Here is a 22,545-nt window from a genome sequence, read left to right as displayed (position 1 = left end):
CAAAGTAACTTTGAGGGTCGACTTGATGTAGTTCTTTACTTTCATTCAATATTTGGAAATTATGCTGTTTAAGAATTCTTAATTCCCTCTGTTTACAAATTATTTTCAAGATTTTTTTTTCAGCAAGTATGACATATTTGCAATGTATAGCCAACCTACTTGGTCACTTGACATGTTCTTTCACATATATTATCTTATTTATTCATTACAACAACCATGCATATTAAATGTCATTTGTCCTCAGGTTTCACAGTGAAAACCGAACACCAAATAGCACAAATCAATTTACCATAACCATATAATTAAAAAAGTGACATAGATAGGATCAAAATCCACAACGAAAACCCATCTCAGTCTCCTTGTGTTATATAGTACACTTAGGTGCTGTATTCTGAGTCTGACTGCAGAATTGGGTAGATTTTTTTTAACCCAGTTAATAAATAATCGAAGTGATACAATTTCAGAGCACATCTTAGTAAACTACCTAAGCACCTGCACAGCTGAACTCTGGTGGACCCCTGACAACAGTCTCCTCCTAATTAAACTCAAATCAATCTGATGTCTATTGTTTATATATCTGAATTTCCATTTAGCACAGTTTTTACTGTAACAAAGTAACACAATGTTTGAAAGAATTGTCTTCGTGTCCTCAGATAGGAGAAATGATTTGATTTTTTATTAACAACCCATGCCCAAATCAAGCCTATTAATAACAAATAGCTACAGGTATAGTTTTCACAAGCAATGTACTCTGGAGCACATGTTTGTGAGAAGAGATGTGTTTGGAAAGAAAATGGGCCTTCTTAAAATTCTGATAACGATATAAATACGTGGCTCTCTCATTGAGTACTTGGATCTAATTTCTGAGAAGCATTTAGTCTTTTTGTTGTTGGTTACATAAAAGCAAATAACCTTGATTTGTGCCTGGTCTAAATAAAGAGAATGAAGCAGGCCACTGTCAAGGAGAGAAAGGTGTTGAAGTAGCTGGTATTTGGCAGTAGAGGGATGACCAGGGGAGACAGTGCCACATCCACATGAGGCCATTATAGAGAAAGAACCTGCAGCTCAGTTTAAGTAGTGTGTCTCCCATCTGTTTGAAAAACAAGCAAAAAACCAAATAAACAAATAGGATGTCACAAGGTGAGGTATGCTCTAAATCTCAAGCTTTGGGAGTACTTCAGGATAGGAAGAAAGCAAGTAAGTACAATTATACTCTCTCTGCTTATGTGCATTTGGGAAACACACCTCCTTTCTGGTTTAGAACACTGTTTCTCACCTCTGTCCTCTACCACCTTTTCTCTTGAGTTCTAGCCTTTATGATTCTGAGTTTTACATGAAGTTGTGAAAATAAGGACAGTAGAGCCAGTGTGCTGCTGCAAACTCTTGACTGTGGCAAATCCATGCTGTATGAACCTTGGTAAGACCCTTACTTCTAAGCTTTAGTTTTTACATCCTTAAGGTGGGCACAAGAATATTAACCAACTCATGGTATTAATTGACTTAGTGTATGAAAATACTTATGTGCTTCACCCATTGAAATTGTTGAATTAGAGGAATTTCTGATGACAACACAATACTTGCTTCAGTCAAATCCAAGATGAAGCTCTCAGTTGGGTGCTGTGCTGCTGGGGTAGAGTCACAAGTCATCTTGAATAGCTTTATTTTAAAACTATAATACAAGCCTAAGGTGGTACTTAATACTATTAAGGCATCTTATGTTTTTTTTTATTGTAAAAAAATGGGGTACATGTTGTTTCTCTGTTTGTACATGGAGTAAAGGCATACCATTTGTGTAATCATAAATTTACATAGGGTAATGTTGTTTGATTCATTCTGTTATTATTTCCCTTACCCCCACCCCTCCCACTCCTCTTTTCCCTCTATACAGTCCTTCCTTCCTCCATTCTTGCTGCCCTCCCTAACCCTAACCCTAAACCTAACACTAACCCTAACCCTAACACTAACCACTCCTACCCCCCATTATGTGTCATCATCCGCTTATCAGTGAGATCATTGGTCATTTGGTTTTTTGAGATTGGCTTATCTCACTTAGCATGATATTCTCCAATTTCATCCATTTGCCTGCAAATGCCATAATTTTATCATTCTTTATGGCGGACTAATATTCCATTGTATATATATGCCACAGTTTCTTTATCCATCAGTTGAAGGACATCTAGGTTGGTTCCACAATCTGGCTATGGTGAATTGAGCAGCTATGAACATTGATGTGGCTGTATCTCTGTAGTATGCTAATTTTAAGTCCTTTGGGTATAGACCAAGGAGTGGGATAGCTGGGTCAAATGGTGGTTCCCTTCCAAGCTTTCTGGGGAATCTCCATACTGCTTTCCAGAGTGGCTGCACTAATTTGCAACCCCACCAGCAATGTATGAGTGTACCTTTTCCCCCACATCCTCGCCAACACCTATTGTTGCTTGTGTTCTTGATAATCGCCAATCTAATTGGGGTGAGATGGAATCTTAGTGTAGTTTTGATTTTCATTTCTCTTATTACTAGAGATGTTGAACATTTTTTCATAAATCTGTTGATTGCTTGTAGATCTTCTTCTGTGAAGTGTCTGTTCATTTCCTTAGCCCATTTGTTGATTGGGTTATTTGTATTCTTGGTGTAGAGTTTTTTGAGTTCTTTATATACTCTGGAAATTAGTGCTCTATCTGAAGTACGAGTGGCAAAGATTTTCTCCCTCTTTGTAGGCTCTCTCTTCACATTACTGATAGTTTCCTTTGTGAGAGAAAGCTTTTTAGTTTGAATCTATCCCAGTTGTTGATGCTGGCTTTTATTTTCTTGTGCTACGGGAGTCCTGTTAAGGAAGTCTGATCCTAAGCCGACATGTTGAAGCTCTGGACCTACTTTTTCTTCTATAAGATACGGGGTCTCTGGACTGATTCCAAGGTCCTTGATCCATTTTGAGTTGAGTTTCGTGCAGGGTGAGAGATAGGGGTTTAATTTCATTCTGTTGCATATGGATTTCCAGTTTTCCCAGCACCATTTTTTGAAGAGGCTATCTTTTCTCCATTGCATATTTTTGGCCCCTTTCTCTAATATGAGAAAATTGTATTTATTTGGGTTTGTGTCCATGTCCTCTACTCTGTACCATTGATCTACCTGTCTATTTTGGTACCAATACCATGCCATTTTTGTTACTATTGCTTTGTAGTAGAGTTGAAGATCTGGTATTGCGATACCCCCTGCTTTGCTCTTTCTACTAAGGATTGCTTTAGCTATTCTGTGTTTCTTATTCTTCCAGATGAATTTCATAATTGCTTGTTCTATTTCTGTAAGGTACATCATTGGGATGTTAATTGGAATTGCGTTGAATCTGTATAGCACTTTAGGTAGTATAGCCATTTTGACAATATTAATTCTGCCTAACCAAGAACATGGGAGATCTTTCCATCTTCTAAGGTTTTCTTTAATTTCTTTCTTTAGTGTTCTGTAGTTCTCATTGTAGAGGTCTTTCACCTCTTTTGTGAGACTGATTCCCAAGTATTTTATTTTTTTCGAGGCTATTGTGAATGGGGTAGTTTTCCAAACTTCTCTTTCCAAAATCACTTATGTATAAAAATGCATTGGATTTATGAGCATTGATCTTGTAACCTGCTACTTTACTGAATTCACTTATGAGTTCTAAAAGTTTTCTGGTGGAATTTCCAGATTCCTCTAAATATATAATCATGTCATCAGCGAACAGGGATAGTTTGAGTTCTTCTTTTCCAATTCGTATCCCTTTAATTTCTTTGGTCTGTCTAATTGCTCTGGCAAGAGTCTCAAGGACGATGTTGAATAGAAGTGGTGAAAGAGGGCATCCCTGCCTTGTTCCAGTTTTTAGGGGGAATGCTTTCAGTTTTTCACCATTTAGAATGATATTGGTCATGAGCTTAGCGTAGATGGCCTTTACAATGTTAAGGAACGTTCCCACTATCCCGATTTTTTCTAGTGTTTTGAGCATGAAGGGATGCTGTATTTTATTGAATGCTTTATCTGCATCTATCGAAATAATCATGTGATTCTTAACTTTAAGTCTGTTGATATGGTGAGTGACATTTATTGATTTCTGGATGTTGAACCAACCTTGCAACCCTGGGATAAAACCCACTTGATTGTAGTGCACTATCTTTTTAATATATTTTTGTATGCGATTTGCTAAAATTTTGTTGAGAATTTTTGTGTGGATGTTCTTTAAAGATATTGGTCTGAAATTTTCTTTCCTTGATGTGTCTCTGTCTGGTTTAGGTATCAGGGTAATATTGGCTTCATAGAATGAGTTTGGGAGGGTTCCCTCCTCTTCTATTTCATGGAATACTTTGAGGAGTATTGGAATGAGCTCTTCTTTAAAGGTTTTGTAGAACTCGGCTGAGAACCCATCTGGTCCCGGACTTTTCTTTGTTGGTAGGCTTTTGATGACCTCTTCTATTTAATTGCTTGAAATTGATTTATTTAAGTTGTGTAAGTCCTCCTAGTTCAGTTTAGAAACTTGTTGATGTCTTCGAGGTTTTCTGTTTTGTTGGAATATAGATTTTCAAAATAGCTTCTAATTACTTGTGTCTGTAGTGATATTTCTTCGTTCACTCCGAATTTTAGTAATTTGAGTTTTCTCTCTCTTTCTCTTTGTTAGTGTGCCTAAGGGTTTATCCATTTTGTTTATTTTTTCAAAGAACCAACTCTTTTTTTTTTTGTTAATTTTTTCGATTGTTCCTTTTGTTTCAATTTCGTTGATTTCAGCTCTGATTTTAACTATTTCCTGTCTTCTACTATTTTTGGTGTTTGTCTGCTCTCCTTTTTCTAGGGCTTTGAGTTGTAGTGTTAAGACGTTTATTTGTTGATTTCTACTTCTTTTGTTGAATGCGCTCCATGAAATAAATCTTCCTCTAAGTACTGCTTTCATATTGTCCCAGAGATTTTGATATGATGTGTCTTTGTTCTCGTTTACTTCTAAGAATTTTCTTATTTCCCTCCTTACATCTTCTGTTATCCATTCATCATATAATAGTGTATTATTTAATCTCCAGGTATTGCAGAAGTTTCTGTTTTTTATTCTGTCATTTATTTCTAATTTCAATCCATTATGATCTGATAGAATACAAGGTAGTATCTCTATCTTCTTGTATTTGCTAACAGTAGCTTTGTGGCATAAAATATGATCTATTTTAGAGAAGGATCCATGTGCTGCTGAGAAGAAAGTGTGTTCGTTCTTTGTTGGATGGTATATTCTATATATGTCTGTTAAGTCTAAATTGTTGATTGTGTTATTGAGATCTATGGTTTCTTTATCAATTTTTGTTTGGAAGATCTATCCAGTGGTGAGAGAGGTGTGTTAAAATCGCCTAGTATTATTGTGTTGTGGTCTATTTGATTTGTGGAATTGAGAAGGATTTGTTTGACGTACGTGGATGAGCCAATGTTCGAGTCATAGATATTTATTATTGTTATGTCTTACTGATTTATGCTTCCCTTAAGCAGCATATAATGTCCTTCTTTATCCCTTCTGACTAGTTTTGGCTTGAAGTCCACATTATCTGAAATGAGGATGGATACTCCAGCTTTTTTGCTGTGTCCGTGTGCATGGTATTTTTTTCCCATCCTTTCACCTTTAGTCTATGGGTATCTCTTTCTATGAGATGAGTCTCTTGCAGGCAGCATATTGTTGGATATTTCTTTTTAATCCAATCTGCCAGTCTATGTCTTTTGATTGATGAGTTCAGGCCATTAACATTCAGAGTTATTATTGTGATATGATTTGTATTCCCAGTCATTTGACTCATTTTTGTTTTTTGACATGATTTGGTTTCTCCTTTATTTGGCTATTCCTTTAGGCTATTCCTCCCATTGCTGATTTGCATCGTTGTTTTTCATCTTTTCCTCATAGAATATTTTGCTGAGAATGTTCTGTAATGCCAGCTTTCTATTTGTAATTTCTTTTAGCTTTAGTTTATCATGGAAGGATTTTATTTCATTGTCAGATCTGAAAGTAAGTTTTACTGGGTATAAGATTCTTGGTTGGCATCCATTTTCTTTCAGGTCTTGGTAAATGTTCTTCCAGGCCCTTCTACCTTTTAGGGTCTGGATTGAAAGAACTGCTGATATGCTTATTGGTTTCCCCCTGAATGTAATTTGATTCTTTTTTTTTTGTGGCCTTTAAAATTCTGTCTTTATTTTGTATGTTAGGTATTTTCATAATAATGTGCCTTGATGTGGGTCTGTTGTAATTTTGTATATTTTGGAGTCCTATAAGCCTCTTGTACTATGTTTTCCATTTCATTCTTCAGATTTGGGAAATTTTCTGATATTATTTCATTGAATAGATTGTTCATTCCTTTGGTTTGTTTCTCTAAGCCTTCCTCAACCCCAATGTTTCTTAAATTTGTCCTTTTCATGATATCCCATAATTCTTGTAGATTCTGTTCATGATTTCTTACCATCTTCTCTGTTTGGTCTACTTTCTTTTCAAGATTAAATAATTTGTCTTCAATGTCTGAGGTTCTGTCTTCCAGGTGTTCTATCCTATTGGTTATGCTTTCTATGGAGTTTTTAACTTGGTTTATCATTTCCTTCATTTCAAGGATTTCTGTTTTTTTTTTTTTTCAGTATCTCTAAGTCTTTATTCAAATGATCTTTTGCTTCCCATATTTGGTCTTTTAACTGTTGATTGGTGCGATCATTTATTTAATGCCTGCATTTGCTCTTTCATCTCCTCCTTCAATGCCTGCATTTGCTCTTTCATCTCCTCATTTGCTTCCCTGATTGTTTTAATTTTGTACATTCTGAACTCCCTTTCTGACATTTCTTCTGCTGTGCTGTCATTGGGTTTTATTGATATAGTATCTAGGTTTGTTTTAGACATTTTCTTCCCTTGTTTTCTCATATTGGTCAGATATCAGTGGGACTCTGAGATATTGCAGATTTCCTCTTTGGCTTATAGTGTCCCTGTAGATTTCCAGTATATCACCTCGCAGCCTTCAGTAGCCTGAAGTCTTGGAGGAACTTGATAATGCAGTGCTTCTGAAGAAAGCTGCTGCTAGACCGCTACTGGGTCCAGGACTGGGGGCTGCTTCTGTGTGGAAATCCTCTCACTGGGCTGTCCTGCTCTTAGAAGCTGTCTACAGACAAGGCCTGTCCCTACCTGAGGGAGCCAGGCTGCTCGTTGAAATCCTCTCCCTGTCCTGCCTTGGTCCCAGAAGCCACCTGCTGGCCGGGGCCCGCCACTGGGTTCAGGGCTTGGGGTTGGCTCTGTGCGGAAAAGCTCTCACTGAGCGGGCCTGCTCTGAGAACTTGGCTGTGGACCGGGCCTGCCACTGGAGGGAGCAGGGCTGCTTGGGGAAGTCTCTTGCTGCCCTGCCCTGCTCTGAAAAGCTGCCCCTGTCCAGGCCTGCCGCCCTGGCTGAGCTTCACCTGGTGGGAGAGACTCACCCCACAGCTCTGTGTGGGTCCAAGTCTCTCAATACCTCTCCTTCTTGAATCCTGAGTTCTGGAGCGATGGGAGATATAGTCACCCTCTAGTCCGCCATCTTGGATCTCCCATCTTATATGTTTTATGTAAGCATCGTTTTTCACTCCAAAGAGTAAATGTTGTGCAATGACTGACTTCACAAAACCATTGTATCATTCCTTTTAGCTCCACTCTGAATTGTGACATTGCTCAAGTGAAATACAGAGCCAAAGAAATCAATACCTACTCTCATTATGCTGTTACCAACCAATTGCTTCACTTCTCCTTAACTTTATTTTATTTTTTTTCCATACCAGAAAGTGAACCCAGGGGTCCTTAGCCACTGGGCAACACTCCTTTCTCTCTTTTTTTTTTTTTTTTTTTTGAGACAGGGTCTTGTTAAATTGTTCAGGCCTTGCTAAGTTGCTGAGGCTGACTTAGAAATTGGGATCCTCCTGCCTCAGCCTCCCCAGCTGCTGGGATTACAGGTGTGCACAACTGTGCCCAGCTCTCCTTAGCCTTACTTTTAAAATTCCTATTACAAAGTTAGAATTGTCTCCTACCCTATTAGTAATTCCAGTTCAGTTATCCCAGAGACTGTGTGTCTCATCTCTTCTTATTCTACCTGTTTATTCTCTTTCTCCTGAACCAGAAGGCATCCATATTTCTGTTGGTTAGTTTCCATTAACATAAATGCATGCTCTAATACCATCTATATGTAAAATGAAAAAAAAGAAGCAAATATTTTTCCTTTATTTCCATTTGGCAACTGCCATATTCCTCTTCTTTAAATGCAAAGAAATAGTTTCAAAAGATATTTAACTCCATGCTCTCTACTTCCTTCTTAATCTACTCCAGTAGTCTCTTTTCCACATCATCTGGAACTGAAGGAAAACCTGGAGTGTGATGAATAAGTGGGGGATAGACAGAGGCTGGGTATGGAAAGTAAGCACCAGGTCACTACAGGCCAGCTGACTCTTGTCCATGGCTTGGATTTCATGCCTAGGATGAAGATGAGAAGCTATATATCAGATAATAACATGCTTATTCCACCAAGACTGAAGGATGGCAGTTCAGATCCTAGACTGCTATGGGGGCATTAGAGCAAAGTTTATGTTTTCAAGTTGTGTTTAGGAATTATGCTCAAGGTACTTAGTAATGCAAATGGCCTCAATTTAGGATGATTATATTTGTGGGATTTTCGACTTTATGATGGTGTAAAAGCAACACAACATTCAGTAGAAGCCATAATTTAGGCTTTGAATTTGGATCTTTTCCTGGCCTAATGATCAGTAGTAGGATACGCTCTTATGATGCTGGATGGTGGCAGTGAGTCCAGCTTCCAGTCAGTCCTACAATAATGACGAAAAACAACTAATACTCTACAGTGTATGTTGCTAAGCTACAGTGCATAGTCTATGTTACTAGGCTATGATACTTTATAGGTTAGGTGTACCAAATGCGTTTATGGTTTCAATGTGTTTATCAGAATAAAATCCCATCATAAATGGAGGAGCATCTGTAATGTGGATGTGAAGAATAAAGTTAAGGAATAAGTCAAAAATAGTTAATACTTCTTTTGCTTAAGAAATGGTGTTTTTAGTTAGGCTTACTACTATAGTGGGTGAAGGTTAAACTATATTTGGTTGAGATTTCATTTCTGTATACAACTATAGAAACTAAATGATGGACTCATTACTGTCCAGTTTTTTGCATGTTTGAAAATTCTATAAATCATTAAAAAATACTTTGCATAAAATTATCATGAGAACTTTTTTCTTTCCTTTTATTTGCATTTATTTTATGCTGAATTTATTCCTGTGCCATAAGTTTTTGTTTCTTTAGTTTCTTCTGGGATATCTTTTCCTTCTGTGCAATCTCCTTTTCTGGTTTAGGAACCACCTGTTCCTTTTCAGTGAGGATCATCTTGATGTGGCAGGGGGAACTCATGTATGGGTTAATCTGACCATGAGTTCTGTAAGTACCGTGGTGCATCTTGGGTGCTTTGTTCACCTGGATGTGTTCAGTGACCAGAGAATCTACATCCAAACTCTTAACTTCAGCATTACTCTCTGCATTTTTAAGCATGTACAGCAAAAAATTCAGCCCTCTTTTTGGGCCACCGTCCCTGTGTCCAGCTCCACTGTTTGGCCTGGGCGCATCTACCAACTCCACCATTGTAACACTGGAATGGCACACATTACTTCTTTAAAGTGACATCCTCCAGGTACTTGGTAGCTTTTCAGACATGCATACCCTTGATGGCCTGCGCGGTTTCACAGGTGTTTTTAAAGTGAACACGAATATTCGAATCTCTTGATTTGCATGATTTTGTGGGTTTTTCCAGGTCAGGAGAGTAGCAGACCATTTTCACAGATCACCTGAGGCCACTTACAGGAAGAGCCATGAGAACTTTGATATGACCTTGAAGTATCGAAACGTCTCACAGATGCAGCATGTGTGAATCAAGAGCGCAGTATTATATCATTCTGATACTATAAAGTGATTCTTCCATTGATAACTTATATATAATGGAATAATTGTGATTACTGCTATGCTTCAAATATGGATAGTGTCCCCCAAATTTGTGTGTGTTAAAGGCTTTGTCCCCAGGGTGGTACCATTGGGAGGTGCTATGGACTTTTAGGTGGTGTAGCCCTATGAGAAATTCTTAGGTCATTGGAGGCACATCCTAAAAAAGAATTGTGGGAATTCCTAAGTTTTTTTTTTTTTTTTTTTTCTCTAATTCGTGGGTCATCATGTGAATGGTTTGCTCTGACACCATTGAAAACTACCATTGCCATATGGTGCTCTCACAGAAGCCAAAAGCAATGAGACCACCTAATCTTGGATGGGATTCTCCAGAACTGTGATCTAAATTAATATTTTTCTCTTTATAAGTTAATTGCTCCAAGTAGTCCATTATAGTAATGTGAAGTTGAGTAATACAATCACTTAGGGAGAGTTTGTGGGGAGAAAGTAAAAGCACAACAGAACTGAATTCTGAGGCACAAAGTTTGTAGATATTCTGCAAAGAAGGATCCTCTCGGGAAGGAGACCTGGTGAGATAGGAGGAAACATGCATGTGTGTGGTTATGAAGGAAGACAAAAGAAGAAAGTGCTTTATGAAGGGAGTAAACGTTAATTGTGTTGATTTAAGCAATATGGTTATGATAAGGCTAGAAAATAGCCAATGGATTTGTCATTATCACACTCTTGGGGACTCTATGTAAATAATTATTTTAGTTGGGGTATTAACACTTTCTTTCCCTGGTTAAAAGTTAAACCACTGTTCCTTTACTGCTCCAATTGTTTGTATTTGCAGATGAATTTGTGAGCATATCATAATTATTTCACAATGAGAAAATATCAACCTAGTTGCCCTATTCTATATCTACATAAAATATCTCTATCTTGAACTTGAAAATTAAGATATGTTATCAGCATCTACAAATATGCAACAATGAAGCCCATTATTCTATATAATCAATATGCACAAATTAAAAAAAAAATTATTAGGTTCATCTGGATAAGCCTGAAGAAGCTTGTTTGAAAACACAGAAGCTCTCATGGCAAGTGACATTCCTGGGTTGGACTCCATGGTTTTGTTGATGATAAGAACAATTCTGAGTCCAATAGAGGAAATTCCATTCAAGCAGTCCTTCAGTAAGTGATTCTAGCACAGATCCTAGCACAGTGTCTGGCTCACAGAAAATGTGCAAAAGACAATAGCAATTAATATTTATTAGTAATTAATGCTCAGTCCTAGCTAACTGAGCACCCTAAAGAACTCTCAACCAAAGGAGACTGTTTTGTAACTGAAATCTATCATCTTGGAATGGTGAAAACTAAAATCCTCCCTACTATTTAATTATTATTGGATTTTGTAAAACTCGGGAATTGTGGCATGCCAGACTGTGAGTTTCAATATTATTTATTGAGTTCCAGCTGTATTTCATTACATTTATTGATGGTAGTAGGTATTTGTAGTTATAATTCCACAATTAAAACTCACTACAATTGCAAGAACTATTTACTGCTCTTATTTGTTTGTTTATGGAAAAGGTGGCTCTGAGAGGTTAATAATATATCCAACATCTCATAGCCACTCACAGATTACATACTTTAAATAAGCTATTCCACCTTCCAGGTATTAAGGAGCTGCTGGAATTAGTCTTAAAATTATAGTGTTTAGTAGTTTTGCAATTTCAGGTCTTACATTTAGGTTTTTGATTCATTTTCAGTTGATTTTGGATATGGTGAGAGGTAGGGGTCTAGTTTCTTTATTATGAACATGGATTTCCAGTCTTCTCAGCACCCATTTATTGAAGAAATAGAGAATAGAACAGTGGTAACTAGAGACTAGGATGGGTAGGGGTATGGGAGGCTAAAATAAGTTGGACAACAGGTACTGAAAGCAATTCAATCAGAGGAATTAGTTTTAGTATTCTATAACATATTAGGGTGACTATAATAATTAACAACCACTTATAACATATTTTAAAATAACCAGAAAGAGTCCAACAGTTCCTGACAAATAGAAACAATAAATGTCTAAGAACATAGAAATGCTAATTACCCTGATTTAATCATCATTGTTTACATATTCCATAAATATGTTCAAACATTGTGTCAATTAAAAGTAAAAGAGTTAATAAAATAAGTATGGTGTTCTTTAAGTTTCACAGATGTATTGTTTTTTTCAGGTTTGATTGAGGTCTGCTTTTCTTTTCTCCTCACCTCCTCTTGAGTCTTGCTTCAGAAGCTGAGTCGTATTGGAGAATTCACATGGAAGCCCAGAATATCTCCTTGAGTTTTCTGATTACTTCATACTCTTTTGAAGGGAGAGAAGGAGATGAAGTAATACGATAAGATAATTTAGTAATTTATGGGTAATTCTGAGAAATTGAAACCATAAGATGTGTGCTCAGAGCAAAATACAATAGATGGACCATGAGTCAAATGTTTTATGACAACCTAATGCCAAATGTCATTTGAAAACTCAAATTGTACCAAACCAAACATTTACATCATGAAAGCCAGTAAGTAGAAATCTTAAATTGTTTTCGCCCTTCGTGCTGCAGGCTATACTAGGTGGAGACTATTAACCCATGACTTGAGATGGCAATCTAAAAATTCCTTTTAAAAATACTTTAAAATTATTAATCCTTTACATATTTAGCAATATCGTTCTCCAAAGATCGAAAAGTAGTACCCTATTATTTTGTGCCTGACATTGAGGAAAACAGGTGTTGCTTTATCTTCGGATGGGGGAGATTGGGGGTGTTCATGTAGCAGGAGCATGTGCTTCTCTTATAAAGTGAGACCCATGAGGAGAGGCAGGTGAGGGTTTGTCTGGTGAAGTACTGTCAACATGAAAACAAGAGTCATAAGGCCAACCTATTATGTTATCTGTTGTAATGATAACATAACATCACTGTAAAAGGAAGTCGGGCTGGGAAGATTTCACACAAACAGTTAAATGAAGGAAATACATCTAAATCAAACTGATTTGGAATATATTTGGAAATCATCATTTACTTGTTATTAGAACCCATTCTCTGCATTAGCCAAAGTTCTCTGGTAGTCCATTATCAACAACCTGGGGACGTTTGTACAAGATGTGGTATTTGTCCTGGAATCCAGGAAAATCCAAGTTCCTCCACATACTAGCATATAAACTGAAGCCAGAGAAGAGGACTGGGAAGCTCAGAGCATCAGATTCCCTAACCCCTGTTTTTATTTTCTGTCATAACTTACTACAACAAAATTCATAGCTAAAAAACAGGGATTTATTCCCTCTTGTTTTTTGACACTTGAAGTCTAAACTCAAGGTGCTGGTGGGGCCACACTTCCTCTGAAAGTTCTAGGGAGAATCCCCACTTTCCCCTTTCCACTTCAAGTGGATGCTGGCTTTCCTCAGCTTGTGGCAGTGTAACAACAGTCTCTACCTGCTCTTCTCTGTGTCTGTGTATCCTCTCTTCTTCTCATAAGGGCAACATTCATTGGAGTAAGGGACCCCCTAAGTCCAGAATGTTTTCATTTCAAGAAATTTAATTAATTATGTTTGCAAAGACCCTATTTCTGAATAAGGTCATATTTTCAGGTCCTGCCTGGACAGGAAGTTTTGAGGGGCATGATTCAACCCACTGCACCCATAAATTGAGTTGGCAATTCTTAACTTGTAAGATCATTACCATGATTGAAAACCTGCCACATAAAGTGATTCATTGTAGGTGATCAATAAATTCTTTGTTTTTAGTGATACTGCTATAATTATCTCTATTCTTTACCAAAATGGGTCTGGATATTGAAATATAGGTTCAATTCTTACTCTGTTTTAGGCATTGATTATGTAAGTAGCTTGCAATATACAAATGGGCATGATTGCTATCTTATTTAGTAGGTTGTTGTTATAAATGATCCCCAGAAGCGTAGGCATTGTGCTATGGAATTACAAAGAAGGAATGGTAACTTCTGGAAGGATGTGACTGGCAACTTCCCAGTAAGTGTTTGCAAGAAATAGTCATATGTTTAAGTAATAAATGGCAAACTGAACCAAGAGGCAGAACTGGGATATAACTAATTGGCTCCCAAGTTAGGGCTGTAAGCTATTTTGCTGTTCTGCCTCTCAAATTAAAAGTGGTAATGGAAAACTAATTTATTCTTTGAAATGAGCACAGGTTAAGTAAAATAAGAACTTTGTGAAAAAGCGATATGACAAATTAGAGAATTTTATCTTGTTAATGACAAGAGTGAATATGACTACTTGTTTGAAATATGTGTGACAATATGAACTCAAGAGTTATATAGAGAGGCGTACATTTTGACCTGGAAATTCCTTATTTGAGGATCTAACTCTGGAAATCATATTTCATTTTTAAATTCTTTTACACAAACATATTCATTCATTCTGGTCATATTTTTAACATCAAACATTAAATTCTAACATCCCCCTCAAAACAGACTAGAAAAAGACCTAGATTAAGAGTTGTGATGTTTTAGTAGGGATCCCTTCAGTTGGCATGCACAGAATGTTGAAGACTGGCAACACATTCTACATCATATCATATCGAAACAAGTGTTGCCTTTCACATTCTGATAAAAGGAGGCTGGCAATGTAGCTCACTGATTGAGAGATTGCATAGCATGTACAAGTCCTGGGTTTGATTCCCAGCACTGCCAAATTCTGATATTCTTTGGTGAGGCTTAAAAGAACATGATCTTTCTTGTTTCAGCAACCTTAAATATAAACACATTTATATATGAATGTATTTTATAAATAATCATAACAATGGTGATCATTGCTGTGAGAAAGGTTATTCATGAAGCCCTTACTATCAGATAATAACTATTATTATCTCTGCCCAGTGTGGTACTGCTAAGATATAGAGGGGTGCCATTCAAAGTTAGGCAAACTGGTTTTAGAAAAGGTACTTTTAACTACTAAGTCGTGCTATAGAATCCTATTATAAAGTAGGTAATGAGAATTTCTACAAATTACAAAGATAAAAAAGCAATGGTAGTATCAATGAACTGCATATATAATGAAATAGTAAAGGAATATAATGTGCTACAGAAGATTGTGCTTGTGTAGTAGGGTTATAGAGATGTTGCTTCCCCCTCTTTTTTGGATACATTTAATTTGAAGATCACATGTTTGTATATGAAAAAATATTTTACATTTTATGTTAAAATATATATATGTGTATATATATATAGTAGAAAAACTTTTTATTAAATATTGATGAATTATAACTATATTTATGAGGTACAAAGTGATGTAATGGCAGATATGTAATAGATGATATGATATATACATACAGAGAGGTTACATAGTTATATATATACACACAGGCATATATATATATATATATATATATATATATATACACACACATATATATATATAGATTCTATTCATTTATAGTAGAATGATTGTATCAAGCTAATTACCATATCCTTTACCTCAAACACTATTAAATGGTGATGGAAAAAAGTGAAAATAAGCTTTGAAAATCTGAGAACTGAATCCTGATGCTTCAGTTGAGAAACTGTCCCATTGGTGAGACTTTGTCAATTGCCAGAAGACAAAGAAGACAAGAGAGCTATTAAACTCTGTGTGCTGTGCTCTTTGAGGGCATCTGTCTTTACAGGAAAGATTGATTCTGGCTCACAGGTAGTCATTATCACACTGTCTAACATCAAAAAGCACTTCCTCCCCGCTCTGCCCCCAGCATCCATCGATTCTGGACATCCCTGGGTGGTCTTGGACTCTTCCCAGCATCTGCTCAGCCCTTGAGCCCTTCCAAACCCCACTTTGCCTCCACTGGCCACATTAAGTTCAAATTAAAGAATTCCTCTAGGCAGAACTTTTTCAAATAGTGGAAGCCAAAACAAAAGTTAATGAATTCTAGCCAAGGCAAAAGACCTCTGGATAGATGTTTTGGCCTTTTTATTCTTTGAGCTCATGCAGTTTTTATTTTCTCAATTTTCTTTTTGTAAAACTCTCGGTTTCACCAATATTTCCAAAATTAATTTTGACCTTCTGGCAACATTTTAATTTCATATGCCCCAGTAGATTCTCTTTGTTCAACAATTTACTCCATATATTCATGTTTCTTTTAGAAAATAGCATTATCTTGCTCAACATAAGTATTCATTATATGCCTAATTACACTAAGAACTGCACACAGAGGCGAGAGTCCGGTGCAAGGGAAGCAGCCTTGGTCCCAAGCTAGCAGACCCAGGTTCAGGAATGATCCTGTCATTATTATTATCATTAATTATAATTAATGTTGTCATTATATATTTTTAGCTGGGTGACTCCAGCATGGGGTCTAGCAAGGCTACAATTCTATCTTCACTGTAATCTGGAGATGGGAGTCATCCAGCCCATCCAAGTCTCAATTCCATGCATCCATAAAATAAGGCATTCGGCTCCACAGTGTCATGATCTTTTTACTCTGTAGTACTCATCCATATTTGAGATCCTTTTTCATGTGTTTCTTGATTTTCTTTTCTTCCTTCCGTCTAGTATTAAAGTTGTACAAAGGCAGTGATCTTGCTTGTCTTCATTTCCACTGTATCTGCAATTTCTAGAAAGGAATGTGTGGCCTGGTAATGCTCAGTTAGTGTTAAATGGATGAGGGTTATATAATGAATGGATGAATGAGTGACAATTACTCTGGTTTAAATAAAGGAACAAATTTTTCCCCTACAGAAATAATTAAAAGGATGACTTCCATAAGCAATAGTGTTTGATATTGATTTAAATGAATAGATAGAAAATTGAATGTGAAAAGGTAGAAGACAGGGGCTTGGGGATGGGGAGAAGAGTATGGACTGAGATATAGAAATGGAAGCTGTTGAGGACCAGGGACCTTCCCCACATGACTGTCTAATAGATTTCACAATATAAAGGTACACCAAACTGCACCCCTTCAACCACTCACTCCTTTCTCACCAGACCCATGCCCTTATTCTCAGGCCAAAGTCCATAGTCACCCTAAACTGTTCCCTTTTGCCTATAGCCCACATCCACTCCATCAGGAAGGCCAGTTGGCTCTACCTCAAAGTTCTTCAGACACTAACTGTTCCTAACCACATTTCCTGCAGCCACCCCAGTCACCATTCACTCTTAAACAGCTTCCTTCTCACAAGTCTTCTGCCCTTTCTCATTCCCTGATTACAATCTAGTTTCAGCAGGACAGCAGGATTGAACCTTCTAAAATAAAAATTGTGTCACTTCTTCCATGGCCCACATCCACCTCTGGTTTCCACTCCATGTGCTCAGAGTAGAAACCACATCCATAAGCCCTTCTTGTCCCAGCTGCAGCTATCTCTCTGTCTTCCTTGCCCGTCCTCTCTCTGCTGCACTCTGCTCCTCCACAATGGCCCTGCCATATCTCACACACATCAGGGATGCATCCACCTGAGACCTATGATTTGGCTCTTTTCTCAACCTGGAACCATCAAAACCTGCTTGGAGACCCCTTACCACTAATGTCTTTGTTCCAACTGCATCTTCTCAAGGAGGCACTATTTATTTGTAATTCTATCAGCTGCCCCCTGTCAGACCTAATATCCATAGTCCTGCTCCCACATCTTCATTTTTTTTCTTGGCACACAAAGAACCTCTTAAGACACTGTGTGCTTGCTTATTGTCTATGTTTATTGGTGACTACTTACCATCCATTGCTAAAATATCAGCTCCATGAGTCCAGGGATGACTGTCTAGTAGCTACTGTTGCAAATGTCTGTGATGGTACCTGGCACATAGTAGGTCTTCCAGCTTTATGTGTTGAATGGATAAATGAATGGGTGACACTTGGTTTCATTTGGCCCACAAATAAGGAACAGTTGTGGACAAATTCAGCCAGAAAAGGAGCCTGGAGTCAACCACAAGAAAGCCTGCAAATTTGAGACGAGTGGTTATATACTTTATTTTGTGTACACCAGGGAGTGATTAAAATTTTACCAGAAGAAGTTTGCATTGCTCATGGCCTTCTTTAAGATTAATGGAAACTCTGGTTGCTTTAAGGGGCCCTAAGAAGGACCATGCCATTTGAAACTGTTCCGGGTTACATAATTTTAAGAAGACCCGTTTTCATGTATAATGAATTGCTAATGTTTTAAGACCCTGAGAAGAAAATGCAAATATGGAGAATTCAGTGACAAATCGTCTACCTTTTATCGATCACATGTATGAATGAACCTCAGGTATTTATTTTATGATTTCTACAATATACCTTCATTAGCACATAATCAGCTCTAAATATATATTTGATGTTCTCTCTGTGTCAGGCTCTGGCTAAGTGCTAACATACAGTACAAAAGGCAAAACATGAAGCAATGGCTCTTTCAGTTATTGTTGATTAGTCCGTAACTGTGCTAGGGCTCATGTGTTGCTCTCTGTTCCATCCTGCATGGGAAAGTTGCTTTTGGTAAAGAGATAGGACATTTTATAACATCGATGGGCTCTTATGGTCACTCCTTTGGAACCATTCCAGTCCTTTTAACCTCTTCCCTGTTGGGATAGCCTGTGTTCCACTACAACTGCTAAAAATGCTTATTAATCCCTTCCACAGCCTTTTTGCAGCTAGACCCTGGCACATAACCCAATTCAATCCATTGAGTATCCAGGGTAGACTTCTTATTGAGGTACTGAGAAAAAATATTGAAGTTCAGCTGTACCTTGTGATTCTGAACAAATGATGGATAAAGAATTCCCCACCCTATGTGCCTTGGAAAAAAGGCTTACTGCACAGACCTGCCCATAATACTTAGATGACTCATGATACCTTTTTGACCTATAATCAGGTCATACCAGATTTATTTAATTCTGGTTCTCTGCTTCATTGAAAGTTTAGCTGAACTGCTGGTACCCACTGACTAATCTTGGACATAATACTTGCTGCCTAGATTTGGATTAACTGTAGTTAAGCTTGTCTCTTTCCACCAGACCCCTGAACTTTGGTCCAGTTCCAGCCTAAGCCTGCACAGAACACCTCTGAAAACAGGGTGCCTCAGGGTGAAGCATTTCTGTCTGCTAATTCACCACCCTGCATCCCACTTCCCCACACCTGGTCAGACTCCTTCCATCTATTTACTCTTCCCCATAAAGAAAAGACCCTTTTCTGCCTATTTTTTAAAGATGCTTGCAGCTCTCAGGATATGATCATCTTCCCCCCTGTAATAACTTCTCTGTGATTAGTGCTATAAACATTTCTAATAAATCCTTTGCTTATCTAGGTAATGATTTTTTTATTTGACAACTCCTTTAAAAAAAAAAAAGCAGGTGAATTAAGGGAAATGCCTCTCTCATTTTTAACTGGATGTTATCCTTCTTCAGGGGAACCTAGAAGGGTTTTGGCTATCTCCACACATGAAGAAACCCAGGAAATGAATTTCCTCTGGACTAATTGTTTGTTAGGTAATGACCTTCTTAGGGCTTAAGCCAAATAGGGCTGACACTTTGTTCCTAGCAAAGGAAACCACCCTTACTAGTACCTGCACTGAAGGGGTTGGGGCTAGATGAGCTGTGTTTACAGTAATTAAATGAGGGGAATTCAGAAGACATGGTCTTGTTTTTGGATTTGTTAAAAAGATGCTGCAGGAATGAGGACAGAAAATGGAGTGTAATGGTTTGTTGAATATGTAAAGTGAAAGATGCAGGGAGAAGCAAGATTGTTTTATGGAATTAAACCCATTCTGTAACAGAATAAAATTTTTTCAAATCTCATATTTTTTCTTCTCCAGTCTTGTGACCTTTGACAAGTAGTTGCAGTGCCTATTGATGAGTATTCGCCATGAGTCTGTGGGGGTTTCCTGGCAGGATATCTGGTTATAGGGTGCAGCAGCAACCCAGACCTAGTCCTTCCTGCCAAGAAGCTCACGGTGTAGTAGGGGGATTAGAATTCCCAGACAAGTAATAGTAAATCAATATGGAAACTATGTTAATAAATGTGCACAATTTATTGAGGAGAAGATTAACTCTGCAGGGTTTCATAGAAAAAACCTTGGAATAATGAACACATCTAAAATGACCAGCAGTTTGTCAGACAAATGAAGATGAGACAGACATTCCAAAAGGAGAAAAAGTGTATATAAATGCACAGGTGCTCATGTGAGAAGACTGGGCTGGGCAGACCATATGGGGATTGGGCCTCTCTCACTGTCTGCACTGAAGCCAGTAGAGGTGAGGATGTTGAACTGGGAGCCTGGGAACTCAGAGCTTCTGTGACTGTCACAGGCACCATTCTGAGAGGCCTGGCACTTGCAGTACTAGTGGAGGGAGGTGGTGAGCAGTCAAAATCCAGGCCTCCCATTGTGCTCAATGGGTGACATCAGACACATATCCAAATCTCACTGTGTCTCAGTTTCCACATGTGTATAATTAGGGAAATAATAGTAAGAATATCAATGGGTTCTTGTGGAAATAAATCATGTAAATATATGTAACATCCTTGAAACACAGCCTGGCATAGCAAATGCCATCTAAGTGTTAACTAAATTGATACAAAGATCAGGCTTTAACCAGAAGTATTCCTCTTTATCTTGTTTGATAAATTCAGCTTTCACTTAAGGGATTTTTGAAGCAGTGTTTGCTCAAAATACTTTTAAAAGTTCAAGCATATCTCCTATGGATCCATTTTCTAAATAAATATGCAAAGACTGACTATTCTGTCCCAGCCCCATGCTCAAGACAGAATAGCAGCAAAGATTTCAAATACGGCTGCCCCCATGAGCTTTCTTTTGAATGTGAAAACATAAATGTTAAAAAATATTTATACAGTCAGGCCTCTATAACTATAGATTTTGCACACACAGATTCAAAGAACTGCAATAAAAAATATCCAGAAAAAAATTGCATCTGTACTAAACCTGTAGATTTTTTCTTGAAATTGTTTTCCTAAATAATGCAGTGTAACAATTATTTACACAGCATCAGTGCACTAGGTATTATAAGTAATCTAGGGATGATTTAAAGTATACAAGAGGATGTGTGTAGGTTGAAGTGAAGGCTGCACCATTTGATATAAGGAACTTGAGAGCATCCTTGGATTTTGGTATTCTTGAGAGGTGCTGGAATCAGTAACCTGTATGTATGTGTATTTGTGTGTGTGTGTAAAACATGTTATTTTGTGTTAAATTACCTGTTCAAAATAACAAAGCAAAATGACAGAGAAAGGATGCTGTGAGTGGGTGCGAGTTCCCACTCACAGGGTGGACAGGCCAGACTTCCATCAGGAGATGGTATCTGGGACAAGTCATCAAGCAGACGAGAGAGTGAGTGAGCAGGTTGCTGGTGAGAGTGGAGTAGGCCCTGTGGGTTTGAAGAACTGCAAGGAGGCCAAGGGAGGCAAGTTGGAAACCAGCTAGAAGAGAAAGGGTCTGAGAGGGACCTGTCACTGAGGGTGAGGGCTGGACACACTGGGGTGATGTTGGCAAGTTGAAGGACTTTGGTATTAGAGGACCAGAAATCATAGGACTGTTTGGAACAGAAATCTGGCATGATGTGATTTCCGTCTCATGGTATTGCTAGGTTGGAGCATGGTGGTATCACAAGGGAGGTGAGGGATAGTAAGAAACAAGGGAATTCTTGGTAAATATCTTGAAAGTTTACACAGAGACACAGACTATGTTAGGGTTCATTCACTAAGATCATTTTTGATGAATGCTTTTGGAACTCCTGTTTCTGAGAAGGTATTTAGTGGATTCCTGAGAAGCTGGCGTAGGTATAGGAGCACAGGCAGGGTGGAATTCTTGTTCTAAGAAAGTGGATTCTGGAGGATTTCCTGTGCTCAGATTACAATGCTTGGTAATTCCCTAACTTCACTGGTTTTCTTATCTCTATCACAGAACAGAATCTGACCCTGAGTAATGTGACTTAGAGAGGGCAGTTTCACTCTGCATACAAGGAACTATTAATGTGTATTTATTTTCTATTTAGTCTTAGCCATTATGCACACATTATGTTTGAAAGGATATTGTACAGATAAGTTATATGCTACAACAGGTATGACTGGAAAAATACATAGAAGGCACATAAAACACTGGATAGAGAGCAGAATTCATCAACTTCCCACTATGGCAGAGAGATATAAGGCTTGTTTGGACTTGGAAGTCAATCCATGTGCAACCACGTGATTACAGGCAGCTTACATCAGGATGGGATGCTGGAGTGTGGGCCTGAGGGGGTCTCCACAATTCATCCAGCTTCAAGGTGCCCTTGGGCCCCAAGCTTCACTAGAGAGGAAATTATGGAGCAGCAGTTGGAATTATATCAGCATCAGGGAGGCCATGGAGGGAATGAACCACATTTCCCATGATTAAAGCATATGAGCTGTAGGTTTAGCTCCTCTCCATTAAATTCCTGTTAAACTTGAGATCTCCCATAGGTATTACCTTATTAATAGGCAGGCCAGTCATTGAGATGTGATGGAAGGAAGGAGGAAATGACTGTAGAAGTCCTGAAAATTCAAAAGATTTTGCCTCATGCACAATTGAAAAAGAAACTAAGATTCAACACTTCTTATCAGGGATTTGCATGCATTATTTCATTCATTTTTCATATCAAACCTGCTCTTTATAGG

At 37.8% G+C, this 22,545-nt stretch overlaps 1 long non-coding RNA gene and 1 pseudogene across 2 annotated transcripts in view; one reads left to right on the top strand and one right to left on the bottom strand.

Annotated features, from left to right (window-relative positions):
* Nucleotides 1-1,019: 1,019 nt before the first annotated feature.
* LOC124978953 (uncharacterized) overlaps nt 1,020-22,545 on the top strand; it is a 53,049-nt gene continuing 31,523 nt past the window's right edge. The window contains exons 1-3 of one of the 2 annotated variants that reach the window (XR_007107594.1): nt 1,020-1,197; nt 1,306-1,417; nt 12,154-13,824. This is a non-coding gene — a long non-coding RNA (uncharacterized LOC124978953). Of the gene's footprint in view, nt 1,198-1,305; nt 1,418-12,153; nt 13,825-22,545 lie in introns of those variants that run through there. The other variant, XR_007107593.1, reaches the window with a different exon arrangement.
* Nucleotides 9,260-9,815, bottom strand: LOC124978952 (60S ribosomal protein L17-like; annotated as a pseudogene).

Source organism: Sciurus carolinensis, chromosome 3 (assembly GCF_902686445.1).
Source record: "Sciurus carolinensis chromosome 3, mSciCar1.2, whole genome shotgun sequence".
Taxonomy (NCBI): domain Eukaryota; kingdom Metazoa; phylum Chordata; class Mammalia; order Rodentia; family Sciuridae; genus Sciurus; species Sciurus carolinensis.
The sequence above is the reverse complement of the archived record's forward strand: the minus strand, read 5'-3'. Positions and strand labels throughout refer to the sequence as shown.